Below are 15,276 nucleotides of genomic sequence, written 5' to 3'. Positions count from 1 at the left end.
AGAGCATTTTTTGCATTTATGTTTTCATATAAATCTATTTACAATAAAATTAAAAATTCAACCCTTTTTTATAAACCTGATTTTTAATTCTTAAAATCATATAAAATAGAAAAAAAAGTAATTAATTGTATCTGTCGGTAAAATGGTAGCAATGTGCAGTGATCGAAGTTGGTCAGTTGTGCTGACTCCAACCTCTAAAGAGCAGAACTGATGGATTCTATCTATATACAGGATGCAGCAGCAACCATTATCTAACAGCATTGTTCAAATTCCAGGTGGCAAGCCAGACGGAGTAAATAGTCAAAACAAGTAAACGGAAAAATAACCTAAAATGAAAGTACTAATGCAAATGTCTATATGGTGAGAGGTACAATTATTAGCAAAGCAAGCAATGGGTAACAGTTACCTTTGTTGTTGGGAGCGTTTTATTCTTTATTAGAATTCTATATGCCATTATAAGACCATTGTATACTATATGTGACAGTTAAACAGGTGAATATTGGATATAAAACGCGTATTGCTAGCACAGTTGTATAGTGACTATAAACCTTATTCTTTATTAAATTATTGTATAACTAGTATACAACGTTTTTTATACCCTTTATGAAATAATAGCAATAACTGTTATTAAAGTGTTCCATATCGTTATTAGAACATCTAGTACTGATTATAAGTTTTATAATAATAAATGTATTAAACTGTTGTATACTCTGTATGAGTTAAAAACATATGACATTAAGTTTTCAGAAATTTTATTGGATAACTGTAATTACAAGCTAAGGTTCTAATGTAAACATACATAAAACATACTTTTAAGCATTAAAAATGATGACAAATCGCTCCCAAAACTGTGCAGTTTATTTTCTTAGCAACGATGCACTCGTATTTTCTTGTATTACATGAGAATTTGCACTATAACTCTTCCACCTTAAGAATGAAGCATCCCCTGAAAGGTTGAGCTTCTTTCCATCTAATTTTATTTCCTCTGGTTGATTGACTTTATACCCATGCTCTTCTTTGTCACTGTTCCTCCATCTTATGTAAAACTTAACATCAGCGATTTCTAATAGGACCTACAAAATAATAATTTTTAAGGTTTAGACAAGATTCACATTTGAAAAAACAAAACAATTACAAGCCATAAAACAGTTAGATACTTATATAATAATTTTCCATTTCGCACAACGCGTTATGATCATGTATCCCACAAAACATGTGCACATACTGATCATAACCGATTATGCACCGTGAGGTGACGATCACTTAACCATTATAAGACGCGTTTTACACGTTAAAAACCGAAATATATTCAGTATAAGAACGAATAATTCTGTTAATACAATTGTTATATACAAATTCGGATACTGGTCTTTATACAACAAATCTTCCCTACTATTCAATTGGAACATAAAGTTTATAACACCTAATAATGTATAAGTAATTCATTATAACCTTTATTTCGTATATGCATAAGGTGTATTAAGCACGTTAATAAAAGCACGGTAATAAAAGTTGTATATTGGTTATAAAAGTTTTAATATGCGCTATACACATTATTCTAGATAAACAGTTTAATAAGCCCATTTCTTTCAGTGTAGTCCATTAAAGTAGCTGAAAAGTGCTAGATCGTGTATATCTAGTTATCCCTTGATAAAAAAACATTGAAGTTTCCATTAAACTAGGGTACATTTTGAAAACACAGTCGTCCTTAATATAGATATGTTACTATTTCATGCTACAGAATCAAAATCTACATTTTAGAAGACTCCAGAGTAATTTAGTAATCATCTGCAAGGCGACTAAAAATGAATATGTTCTTATTTTCTATTTTTAACTAAAAAAAGACGTGTACCAAAAAGAGGTTTAAAAAATCAACAGGTCATAATCGACATGCTATAACATTATAAGGAGTTATTTTATCTGAACTTTGTTAATTTTGGCCAGTCTACACCTTATGGAAATTAACAATTAAATTAAGATACTTACATCTGTTAATCTAGCTAAATGTTCTTATATTACGTTAATTAAGTCAATAATGTCATCGTTATCTATAATATAAATATGTCATTCCTCCCTGTTAAAACTGTGCTACAGATCTTGACATGTTATTGGATTCTAAATTAGACTTTAATAGACGTAAATGAAATAGTTTACAATAAGAAATTTGTTTAACTTGCGTAAAGAAGGAACTTTATTTTTTTTATTTAATACTTACGTTAGAGGTATGTTAGAATAGGCATGTATTAAAAAAATTTCTCAGATATCTGTATTATAGGAAATAGTGAAGTGAATTTTAGAAAAGTGGAATTTAGGAGATTATATTCATCTGCATTATTTGTATTTAAATTATTTAATGATAAAATTAACTGTTCTGTTGGACCAATTTAATATAGGTATTAGTACAAAAATATTGTAGTATAAATGTAAATTTATTTTGTACCAAACCATGAACAAACCTATGTAAATATATAGCCATACGATGTACATATTATATTCAATTATAAATGATTGATGAAAGATGTGGATATATTTTTTGATACTTTTCCTGTTTTCAAAAAAAAAACTATTTACGATAATTTTAGATACTTACCTGTTCTTATTTTTACTTTGTATATTCTCTTATTTTTATATAATCTACGATATGGTGCAACAATATTATGTACTAAGTACATTTTATGGGAGAAACATTTTGCTGCATTTGCACTTATTATAGATTCCCTAAATCTTAAAAATTAATCGAGTGTTTTAAATTTAAAAATTATATCTATATTTTACTTGAGAATATTATATTCACAAAAAGATATTTTCTCGCGGTCGGCTTTATATTTTTGTTGTAAGAGATTAGTGCTGTAGCATCTAGATATTTTTCAGTTCAGGCCAATTTATCATCATTTGGGGTACGCTACCAGCAATACCCCGTTATCTTATCGTATATCCCTTGTTTAGAAAATTGGATTACAAGCACTGAATGAATCACTCTCCCTATAGAAGGGGTTTTTGAATTATATCATTTGTGTCTGTTGATTTTATCCGAGGCAAACAGAACGTCATCGATTACACGAAATCATATTTGTTACTCAGTTTGCAACTATTTAAAATTGCTACTATGTTTTAGCAGAATATTTTTTCGAAGGCCATTGCTATTTTGGGAAATAAGTTTTTGAAAAAAAGTAAACATTAATCAGTTCAGTTGTAAGAAGCTAATATCTTAAAGTCGCCGTTCACACAAAATACTGTTTTCTCTAATGACAAAAGATTTTGAATAGCTGAACTATTTGGAGGTCACTGATTGACAATAACTTTATCTTATGTCATGGGGCTTAGCTATTATCAGTGGAAAAGGAGAATTTCATAAATACATATATTTTATCATTAGCACTCACATCTTTTTACTCTTTATTAAGGTGTTAAGCTAATTCAAACAAATGCTATCAAATGAAGTCAAACAACATTCTTCGATATAAAAAATCTAGGTATGCAAAATACATCAAACCTCTCAGACAAGACTACTAACTGCTGGTACTGCGGGAAACAACACAGAAATAAGTAAATAATCTGTTCCTTCACATGATTTAATGTTTGCCGATGATTTGAAATTATTTTTAAGTGTTAAGGATTCTACGGATAGTGATGCAATTCAAAGCGATTTGAATCAATTAGCCAAAAACCATAATAAATGTAAAGTAATTTCTTTTATCTGTAAAAAGAGTATTTGGTTGACGGATTATTTTATTGATAATATCAAACTTGGAAGAGTAAAGACAGTGAAGGATTTGGGAGTAAAATTTGGTTATGAATTGAAATTCACTTCTCATATTGAAGATTTATTTAGCAAATGTTTTAGAATGAGAGGTTTCATTAAAAGACAAAATCGCGACTCATTAATGTACTTTTATTTTTCTTTTATATAACTCTCTGGTGCGTTCAACTTTGGAATATAGTTGTATTATTTGGAACCCACATTTTGCCAATCATGTAGATCGTTTGGAGCGTTTTCAAAAGAAAATATGCAATTTTGTACTTTTTAAACTGAATATTAATAAAGATGATTATGAGTATAGTGAAAGATTACATCTACATAGTATTCAATCTCTAAAATGTAGGAGACTGTTCTTATTTAAAATGTGCTCATAAACCTTTTTCATAACAGAATAAATTGTAGTGAAATATTACCATTATTTATTACTTGTAAATGATGATTGTCTTGTAGTATTTATTTTTTATATTTACTTATTTGTTAATGTAAATATTTTACTTCGATCATTTAGGTTTCCTGTAGATACAAAAATTGAATTAAATAAATAAATAAATAAATGATCTTTACTTGAATACTTGAAATTTTGTTGCTAATCTTCTAGTACTGCTACCAGGATCCTCTTCCACTTCCCTGAAATTTCTGGTTCTCCCTCTCTGCATTTGACAATGTTCAACATTGACGTATTGGCTTTCAAAGCTCTCGTAATCTCTTATTGTTAGATGTTACACGCATTTTCTTCGGGACTGCAACAGAACAATGGTGGTTAATCTCCGTTGCCCCTCGGAAGCTTTCGGAAAATGATAGAATTCTGCTTAAATTTAAACTGTTCACAGTTTAATTTTGTTGCTATTACAGAAGAACCTCGATTATCCGGGTCGGCCTGACATTTCCCATATATTTAAAATTTCTTTTTGTGCAAAATACAGGGGGTCCCATGAGGAAGTGCACAAACTTTAAGTAATATATACAAAGTATTATACAAACCTTGGTCCGTTTTTGAAATATGTATATTTGTTTTGGATTAATTTAATATGTGTAATTTAGCATCGATTCGTTGGCTGGCTGAGTAAGAAAAAAGATTGGAAACATCCTATATACGTGTTTTATTTATACCGACTCTATTGTACGCAGTGGCAGTAGTATAATATACTAGTATAGTTTAGGTAAACTAAATCAATGTCAGAGGTCATTAACATTGAGCTTCACAAATAAAAAAATACACTGCTTTAAAAAATAGTCTAGTAAAATAGTAAAAAAATAGTAAATAGTCAACTTCTAACTACTAACATAATTATCTGCAAAAAAATTTAAAATTTTTTTTTATATAGAATAGATTAATATTTTTCGTTTCTTAAAACAACAAAAATAATTATTTTAAAACATAAATTAGATTTATTTACAATTAGAAAAGTAACATTCCAATATTGATTAGTATTTAATAAACCATAAGATAATTTTTAATTTTTTCGCCCACATTTACAAAAAAAATATGGTGACTTTAAAATAACACGTCATTGTCAATTAAAGCAATATTTCTCACCTAAATTAAATATTCAGTTTCGCTGTAACGTATCTTAGTTAATAATTAGTAAACCGTGTATTTTTTAAACGATAGAATGTTTTTTTAATGTTCGATGCTTCGACCACAGTTATATCAAAATAACACGGTTCCTTTAAAATAACACGTCACTAACTTATAAAAAAACAATCAGTTTTTACTAAATTATTTTTCATTGTAACATCGCGCATTGTAGGTTGATTTAAAAATAACTGGCAATGTTGACAGTGCACTAATACCAAATTTCGGGTGTCCATCCATTGGCGGTGTACACTAGAATTATTAAAGTGCAGTTTAAAAAAAAACTAATTATAACTTCAGATGTTCAAAGTACTAGTCGCGAACATCTGGGCATCATCCTAATCTTAAATAGAAATTTCTTCTAACGTTACTCAACACCTCAGGCTTGACCGATCTAATCGCAAGCGTTATTCGTGTTCTTAAGTCAGCGAAGTCGAGGGGTTTAATTTTGAATACAATATTTTTTAAATATTCCCATAACAAGAAGTCTAATGGTGTCAGATTAGGAGATCGTGCTGGCCATTCCATCGATACTCGCCTCCCTATCCATCGATTTGATAATATTGGGTTGAGGTACTGCCGGACATTGATTTGGTAATGGGGCAGTGCTCCATCTTGCTGAAACCATATCATATTCAGTGGAACTTGCGGGTTTGCTGGATCAGGATATACGTTTGTCAAACGACAATATATTGGAGCAGTGTTAAATAATTATCGCCATTCAAATTACCATCAATGAAAAAGAGACCTATGATATGATTTCCAACAATTCCTGCCCAAACATTAATCTTTTCAAGGTATTGCGTATATTTCTTTGTAATCCAGTGAGGATTTTCATTAGACCAATAACAGCAATTTTGACTATTACGAGTAGCAGTGAAGTGTAAAGATGCACTCATCAGAAAACAAAACATGTTCTAGTTGGATCACAAATTGGATCTAAAATTAACATAATTTTTTGGTCACAAAAATACGTTCTCCTATCAAAATCGTCGAAATGAGCTCATGAGTTGGTTTTATTTTATAGAGATGCATTTTATTTTCTCTTAATATTCGAATGATCGAACTTTGGGCTGCTTTTCGGCTAGAAGTATGTGGGTTTTCCTGAAACTCAAGCATAATATCCAACTTGGTATCATCACTTATTTCATTGGCAGCTGCTTTTTTTATCTGCCTTACATGTCCAAGCTGCGAAACTGCTTTTCTATTTTACTAACTGTCTCTTGGGATATAGGTCGCAAATCTTTCATGAAATAAGCGAGCAACTTCCATTTGTGTCCGTGTGTTATCTTCATAACCAATCATCTGTAGAATTGTTATTTTGTACATTTCTGTTAAATGAACCATTTTTCTGATATGTAGTTAACGAAATTCAAACTATATAACACTGACTATAACACTGACAACTACTGTCACGCAGGCAGACAACACGTTGCTAAGCCAGGCCTTTTAAACAAAAGTAAACAAAACTATTTATACTTTTTTTCCTTTCATTATAAAAAGGAACGCTGAAATGGTTTTTATTTACTTTCTCATTATCAACAGCTAAATGGGAAATAAGTATTGACGTGTGTTGTAGCGAATTTCTGTAATCAAATAATTTTCTTTTTTAATGTTAATTTTTGCAATAAATCTGAAAACACTTAATATTTCCGAAACTGTTGAAGATAGGCTCGAGATAGGTATAGGACATTGTACATGAAATATGTCTAGAATTTTCTGAAGAATCCAAAAATTTAATAATATATAGGGTGTTGCATTTAAAATAAGAAAGTTGGTATTGACCACTATCTATTACATGACACATCCGTATAAAAAGTTTTTATTGAAAAAAATACCAATCGACGTGTAACAAATTAAAATGTTATTTGTTTTAGTTTTTGCAAAATAGAGTTGACCTTTGTAGATGAAAGATCAATAATCTACAATTGTATGATTTCGAGGACAACAAACATTGTCGAAATGTATTTTTGTAATTTGCTGTTTTATCCAGAATTTTTTATCCATCATTGCGTTCTTAAAGAAATGTACTGCATCATAAATCGCAAACAAAGTATATTCATTTTGTTTGAGCTACACCAGTGAAAAATGTAAGACTATTTCAAAATCAAATGCTGCTGAATTATTTAAATACAATAAATAGACGAACATAAATGTGAAGGAGCTTAGCGTGCAGTATATTTTATTCACAGTAGGTTTCGCATATAAACGAAAAATGACTCACCTCCTCACAATCGAGTTCCTTCACTTTTTCAGTAATTCACCGAGAAATCTCCAATGTAAAATACCCTCGCTGGAAAATGGTGTTGCTTGCATTTTACTTTTTCTTATATGAATGATTGTGTTTGTCCTCAAGATCGATTCTAAGCGGGAACAGCGTGTGCAAGTGAGTGGAATATAATACAGCCTAGGCCTTTGAAAATACAAAAATAAGTTATGTGTGTATCATATACATCCATAGTGAGGGGTGCTTTGTAATATCCAGGCCAATTTTTGCGAATTTAACGGATTCTCAACAGAAGTGAATTGATGTTTATAGTGCTTTCGCTACAAACTTGTTAATAAAAATGTATTTAATATTTTAAAAGCATAAATCAAGAAGAGGGTAGCAGTTGAGGGGGAAATGGTGAGATATATTAAAACATACTCAGTGTCAATGTGCTATATAAAATGCGTAAATGAATATTGTAAATAAAAATATTACGCCAATGAATAAAGTTTTAATAATATGATTTCCTTGTGAGCCAATAATAATTGTAGTGTATATATGCCTACTCGTAAATATTTGCTTTTAATTAGCTTCTTTGTAGCACGCGCTCCTGGATGTGAAATTGAGTGAATTTTTTCGAAAACTATTTTTCTTAAGGAGAATGGAACATATGGTCTGCAAGATGGCGCGGATGTATCACACCAAATTTTGTCATTAGAAAATGGAATATTTCTTTTAGTATGAACTGTTCTCTTCACTATTAGAAGTTATTGCTTTTACCTCTTTATCTTTATTTTCCTTATTTTTAAGTTAAACTGCTGGAATTTCATTATTATATTCGATTCTCGATAGTGTGTCAGCTGCTACGTTTTCTTTCCCGCCGTTTACAAATATTTGTAGTAATTTGTAAAATATAATCTAATTGTCGACTTTGGTGCAGAGATTTTTCTTATTTTATTTTAAGAGCAGTTATTAGTGGTTTATGATCTGTGAATATTCTAAATTCTCTAACTTCTAAAAAATATTGAAAGTGATTCATTGACGCGAATATAGATAACAATTCTCTGTCAAATGTTGAATAATCTTTCTGTTTTACAAAGTTTTCGTGAAAAATGTGTTAAGGGTTCCAAAAAACTACCGTTATATTATTCTAAAACCGCCACAATGGCTATATTTGAGGAATCAATGGTTAAACTAACCTTACTATATATTTTTGGGTTGACAAGTAATGTGGCATTTGTTAATTGATTTTTAATTTTATTAAAATTATTGTTACACTCTTGAGACCATGTCTCAATCATTTATTTGTTTCGTAGCATTTTGTAATTGGGTAATAAGATTGTATAAAGGACACAGAAACTGCTAATCTCGGTATGAATCTATGGTAATAATTTACCATGCCTCAAATTTTTGTAAATCTTTAATTGTTTTGGGTTGGCGAAAATTTCTAATTATTATTGTGTATTCTTCGACATCTGCCACCCAGTCAAGAGTTTGGAATAAGACATTTCTACACTCTCATGATTAACGGGAGTTTATTCTAAAAAATTTGTTCAACAAATTTTCCCTTTCATAGAAAGAAACTTTTTTAAAATTAAAATATATTTGTTTTGGTTTCTGAGAGTTTTTTTATAGCCTGTGAATCGGTTTTTCAGAATTCCGAAATACTGAAGCCATACTTGGCCCCTTATACTTCCCACAGCCTATTTATTCGTTAAACAGATTTGTTTTTTTTATGCAAAGTCCAAAAATCGATTGGCCCATACTTCGTTTCAATGAAAGGTTTACAAAAGAGGCAGACCGCAGGCGCGTAAAGCGACAATAGATTTTGGACCTGTCTGATGATTGTCACTTTCGCGTGCTATCATTTAAATTACTACGTTTCTTTATCTTCTTAGTTGTGATCTTTGTGCTTGACTTTGCATTTCACTCGATTTTTTTACAACCATGAACCATCATGAGCAGACGCTCTTCTTACACTCGCAGTAGGATTACGTTAAAAACATCATAAAATTACTTCATCTAAATCATGCCTACGCCTTCTTGGACGGCCAAATTTACGATATTTTGGAGTTAGGACTCCTGATTCCATCGTTCTTGCATGAATTTTTCCAAACAATTTTGCAGAAGCTTGCCTTCTATCAGGGAAACGTTGCCGATACTCTTTTTGCGTCGCCAGACTATTTCCATTACAGAAACCATAAATGCATATCGACATATTCACGGTTAGTAAAATGGTTCATGGTTGTAAAAAAATCGAGTGAAATGCAAAGTCAAGCACCAAAATCATAACTAAGGAACGTAATAATTTAAACGATAGCACGCTGTCACCATGAAAGATGCCTACTATGTGAAAATGTGAAAAAAAATTACTGTTCTGAGCCATACATTATTTAAAAAAATTATTATTTTTGACTAAACTGCGCAGAATTTGAAAAAAAAGTAGGGACATTTTTTCTTCAAAAAAGTCAAATTCATTAAAAAATAATATTATTTGCTTCATAATTCAAAGGAATCGAAATCGAAAATTTTCTTCTAGAAAACTATCTTTATTATAACCGATTTTGATGAAACTTATAATAGTTAAAGACCCTTATTACCTACAATTTTCATTCCATTATTTTAATAAGAAAGAAAGTCATTTTAAAAAATATCCAAATGAAGATTCCTTTGGAGGGCTATATCTCAGTAACGGTGCTCCGGAGGACTAATGTTTATAGGAACTTTTTTTACTACTTTTGGCTCTACTTTCACCTCCTTAAATTTTGTACCAAAAATATTTAAAAGACGATGCCACTATTCCTATTATCTGATTAGGCCAATTTATGAAATTTGTTCAATCTCCTTGTCTGTTTGACTTTGGGTCACCAGTATGTTGTATCAAAATGAAGGGCTACGACTCACTCATTCATCCAATGGAGCATCCTCGGTTTCAGTCCCCATGTTTTTCTTATTAATAATTTATTCGGAGATAGGATTGATTGTGTTTAAATAAACATACTGTACATAAAGTACATTTCTATGCATATTTAATTCAAGATTAGGCATATATTAATGTAACATAATACTATAATTAGGAGTAATTTTTAAAAAATAATGAAAATTTGGAATAGGTACTCCCAATATCTAATAAGTAATTTCGTGTTCGTGTATTTTTCTTTTTTTTTTTCAAAAAAAAACTAAATTTACAGAAGTGTTATAACATGTTTCGTATGAAGTACCTAATGAGGGAAAAAAATGAAATAGGTTACAGTGATAGGGATATGAATATTGCTTCCTCCTATGACTAATGGTTTTTTAAATATGATCTCTGGTAAATGGTATTCTTAATAGATTCATATATGCAATTCTATTTAAGCGTTTTTTTATGTTTAAAATAGGTATTACATTTCCTTATCAATCTTTATCACTAATTTTTAGAAATCTATAACTACTTGCGGAAGAATTTCTAGTTATACGGGGTGTTTATTATGTACTTGTACAAACTTTAAAGGGTGAATCTTTGACTAATTTTAAGATACAAAGTTCATATGAACATGGGTCTACAACGGCTTGATCTTGAGATTCAGAGCGTCCAAAAAAATATTTTTGTTTCAGCAATTATTGTAAATGTTATTAACTTATTTGTAGAAGTAGTTTAGTTTTAGTAAATGATTTAAGTTTGTCACATCGCACTACAATCAATAAAATACTCATTTTTTCACTTGTTTAAAAACCTTTTTTTTACAAAACTGATGCTTTCAGCGACAAGTACTAAGAGTACATTTTGTATATAAAATTGAATGGAGAATGGGTATGTTTAGTCAAAAATAACATATAGTGAGACACAAAAAAGTATTGATTATTTAAATACAGGTACAACACTGTATGTGGCGCCCTCTACCATTAAACAAAAAACTAAGTAAATTTGAGTTTCTTATCATCAATACTTCCAGCTTCCCGAATTTCGTCAAATTGTCATGTTATTGAACAAAAATATAATCAAATTCTAAACTAAAATTTTTTTTTGGACTGTATCTCAAGAACGATGAACTTGTTATCTTAGAATTAGTAAAAAATTCACCCTTTAAACTTTGTAAGTACTTAATAAGCATCCTGTATATTAAAATTATTTCTTCATGGTAGCGGAGTATTTTCCGACTTTTTAATATGGTGCAGTTGCAAATTTAAATTAACGGATTAGGATTAAAAATTCCAGATATTTGTAATTACTGGTTAAAATAAAATAAGAAAAAAATTATCGGTCCTTTTACAAAAAATATGAGAAAAAAAATATTTTTAAGAAATAAACATTTCAATTTTCTTCGAATTGAGGGAATCTACTACATTATAGATACTGCACAGTGTTTTAGCGAACAACTATACCATCATAAAAAGTTTATCCACTGATTTGAATCTTAGCAATAATTTTTTTAAAAATATGTATGTAATTGGGACATAAATCATATGTTATACACCTAATAGTAATTAAATATTTCAGCCAGCATGAGAGTTTTTGAGTTTTCTAAATGTAATGTTTATTTTAATGATCTCTGAAAGAAAATAAACAAGCACCGTAATTGGTTTCAAGAAGCAATTTTGTTTTCTTGCCATTCAAAAAAGCTTTTATGAGTGAAAATACGATGTTCCATTGTTTTCTTTATAAAGCTCGGCTTTTGAATAAAAAATGCAGAAATGTAAGTGCTATAATTTCTTTGGTAGATATACTTAAATCTTAAGCACATTATTGACAAATTTATAAAAGAGGAAATCTTTTTCATAAAGCATCAATGTTTTATATTTCATATAACTTTCATATAGCTATTTATGTGAGGCAGATAAGTATAAAGTTTTAATCCTTTCAGTATTTAAAAAAGTAAGTGCTTCAGATCTTAAAGCTGTTGAGTTATGTTAAGTAGTCAAAAAAACGTAGGATCAAAAACTGGAATTTCATTTTAAAATCCAGAGCAATATTATCCAGCAATATTGTGTATGTGTAAGATATGTGTTTTTGATTTCGATATAGAAATTTAGTTGTGCCTACATACAGCTGTATTCTGTATCTTATAGGTTAAATTTAACCATCTCGTTAAAATATTTCTATCACGTGCGCTCGCTATGGGCGCACTTTCCGTGCATATAACCCCCTACGCTATAGGTCCCATAACGACTCGCACTTGTGCTAGAAAATAGTACGTGTAACTCGTTCCGAAAAGTTGCCATAGCGCCACTTGAGCGCTTTCCGCACTCGCTTCGCTCATGCGTCAACTGCGCTCGCGTGGCGCTATTGGCAAGTTTTCCTCACTCGTTACACAATGTACTAAAATTTTAACCCTACCGCTAAAAATAATAACTCCAACTGGTATTCTGTATAAGTTCGTTTAACGACCCAATTTTATTAGCCAATTTTATTAGCCGTACGTTAATTTTTCAGTGTTAGTGAAGTTAGCAGTAAGGTAAAAGCATAAAATATATTTATATTTTTCTATGGATAAAAGACGTTCATTTGTGATAACATAACCACGGTTGCTAGATTAGTACAAATTTGTTTATCTTTTTAGTAAACAATTTATAAGATTCCTATATAATTTAGCCGGGTATTGGGGGGGATGAAAAACACAAACGTTCCCCACGAACGACAAAAAACACAGATCCAGTTTATTGTTGACTTTTTGGAAGTCAACAATATTTTGCTAAACAACAACATGAAATTGTGGTTTCAAATAAAGCTTGGGATTAATTTGAAGGGCCATTGTTACGTTTATAAATAATAAAGATCAATTATAGCAGTTGTCAAGCCAGGTTAAATTTTAACAGTATCTATTTTGGTCCCGCTAAATTTTAACATATTTGGTAAAAAAAAATAAACCCAATAAAATTTTTACAAAATACACTATTGGTTAAACAATGGAAGGTTAAAATTTTAACTGTAACCTTGACGTTAAAATTTAACCAAAAGTGTTATAGAATAGACCCGATACACTACTACTGCCGTTGTCACAGTAAGTTCTATCGCGGCAATAAGGCTGCTTGTATTGAAGTTGTACGTGTTTTTGTTGGAATTACATTGTTGTTTTATCAAGAAGGATTTTCTAGTAAATAAAGAAATATAATCAAAATTTGTAATTTTTTGACACCCTGTTTTATTGGAAACGGTATACTTTTAGATATACATACATTTGGGTAAATCTCATGTATTTTGACTGTACAATCACCTCTTGCAAGGATGCCAGTAATACCAGGGACACCCTGTATAATATCTAATAATTTAATTTCATAGTGGTTATAATTTACGTAAGCAAGTGTTAATAAGAATAATAGGAGCATAATATTTTTTTAATTAATTTTGTTTGTATATTTGCAGTGTAGATAGAAATCTGTAAAATAATAGGGACACAGCGGGAATTTTGTTCACATTCGTCCAAGAGATTATAATCCCTAGGTACACACACCTTTTTGCACTGTTTGGTTTGAAATAACAAAAATTAATTACTAATTAAAATTGTATTTTATACTGAACAAGTCGGCAACATCAAATCTAGATACCCTGGTATAGTACGCTCCACTGCCCACAGCTTTAGGGGAAATTAGACCGTCCGCGGCCACATGCAACCAACTTTATCAGATATAAGAAGGCATGCCTCAAAAAGAAGCAAATTGTTACTTCAACTCTTATAATACGGTAACAAAAGTATTATATGTAATAAATAACGATAAGTGCGTAATTGTTAGAACTGAGGGCGTCGATCGCAGTGCTCCCTGGATCCTGATGGCCTACAAACGTCAAATTTTGTAGACAAGTGTCAACATTCAATGGTATGCTCTAACAACTGCCAAACTACCCTAGTAATAACTCGAGTTGCATTAGTAAATTTGTGTTTATTAGACAAACTAAAGGTAAACTTAATTCTTGAGGGACTAAAAGTAACGCCTTACTTTTTGAAATTACTAAAACAGTAAAGAACATTATCGTCGCCTAAATCTAGTCGACCAGTTTTCTAATGATTTTGCAGATATTGGTAACAGTAATATTGTTTAGACCAGTTATATAAAGAGCTTTCCAATCAACTTTTAATTTTAACAGAGATAACAGAGATATTTACATTTGCAGTTAATTATTACGATGTATGTAAGTAATAATATAAAAAGCCATCCTCCCAAGGTTTATTTTTATGATTATATAATTCATTAGAAATTTAGCCAATAGCAATTACAAATTTTACGTAATTACTATGTATTGATAAGCGATTATACTCTTGACGACTGGTATAACCGTTTTGGTGTTTCGCCTCCTCCAACAATGTGAACTATGTCATGGTAACGATAGTTTTAACATTTGTCAATAAACGTCAATAAAAAATGGAACTAGTAACCAATAAAGTTAGTTAATTCATTATGTAATCGTATCGAATACCACTCGAGCAAACGAAAATATTCGATTATACTAACCTCCTCACTCGACGTATATCCTTAAAACACCACTCCAGCTGCGCTGTCGTGGTGTTTCGCAGAATACGTCTCGTGACTCGGAAGTATAATCGAATATTTTCTATGCTCTTGTGATATTATAACTGAAAATAATGGGGCTGAAAATGTCACTAAATGTCTAGATAAAATCCTCATGATGTCTGCTATTTGTATCCTAATTGGACATTTCAGTGTACCATAGAGACTGACTTACCTAAATACACTATTTGTATTTTATACAAAGTAAGACACTTACCATTTTTTAATGTAATATTCGACAGAGCA

This window comes from Anoplophora glabripennis, unplaced genomic scaffold (assembly GCF_000390285.2).
Source record: "Anoplophora glabripennis isolate ALB-LARVAE unplaced genomic scaffold, Agla_2.0 scaffold39, whole genome shotgun sequence".
Taxonomy (NCBI): Eukaryota; Metazoa; Arthropoda; class Insecta; order Coleoptera; family Cerambycidae; genus Anoplophora; species Anoplophora glabripennis.
This window is presented reverse-complemented; position numbering follows the sequence as displayed.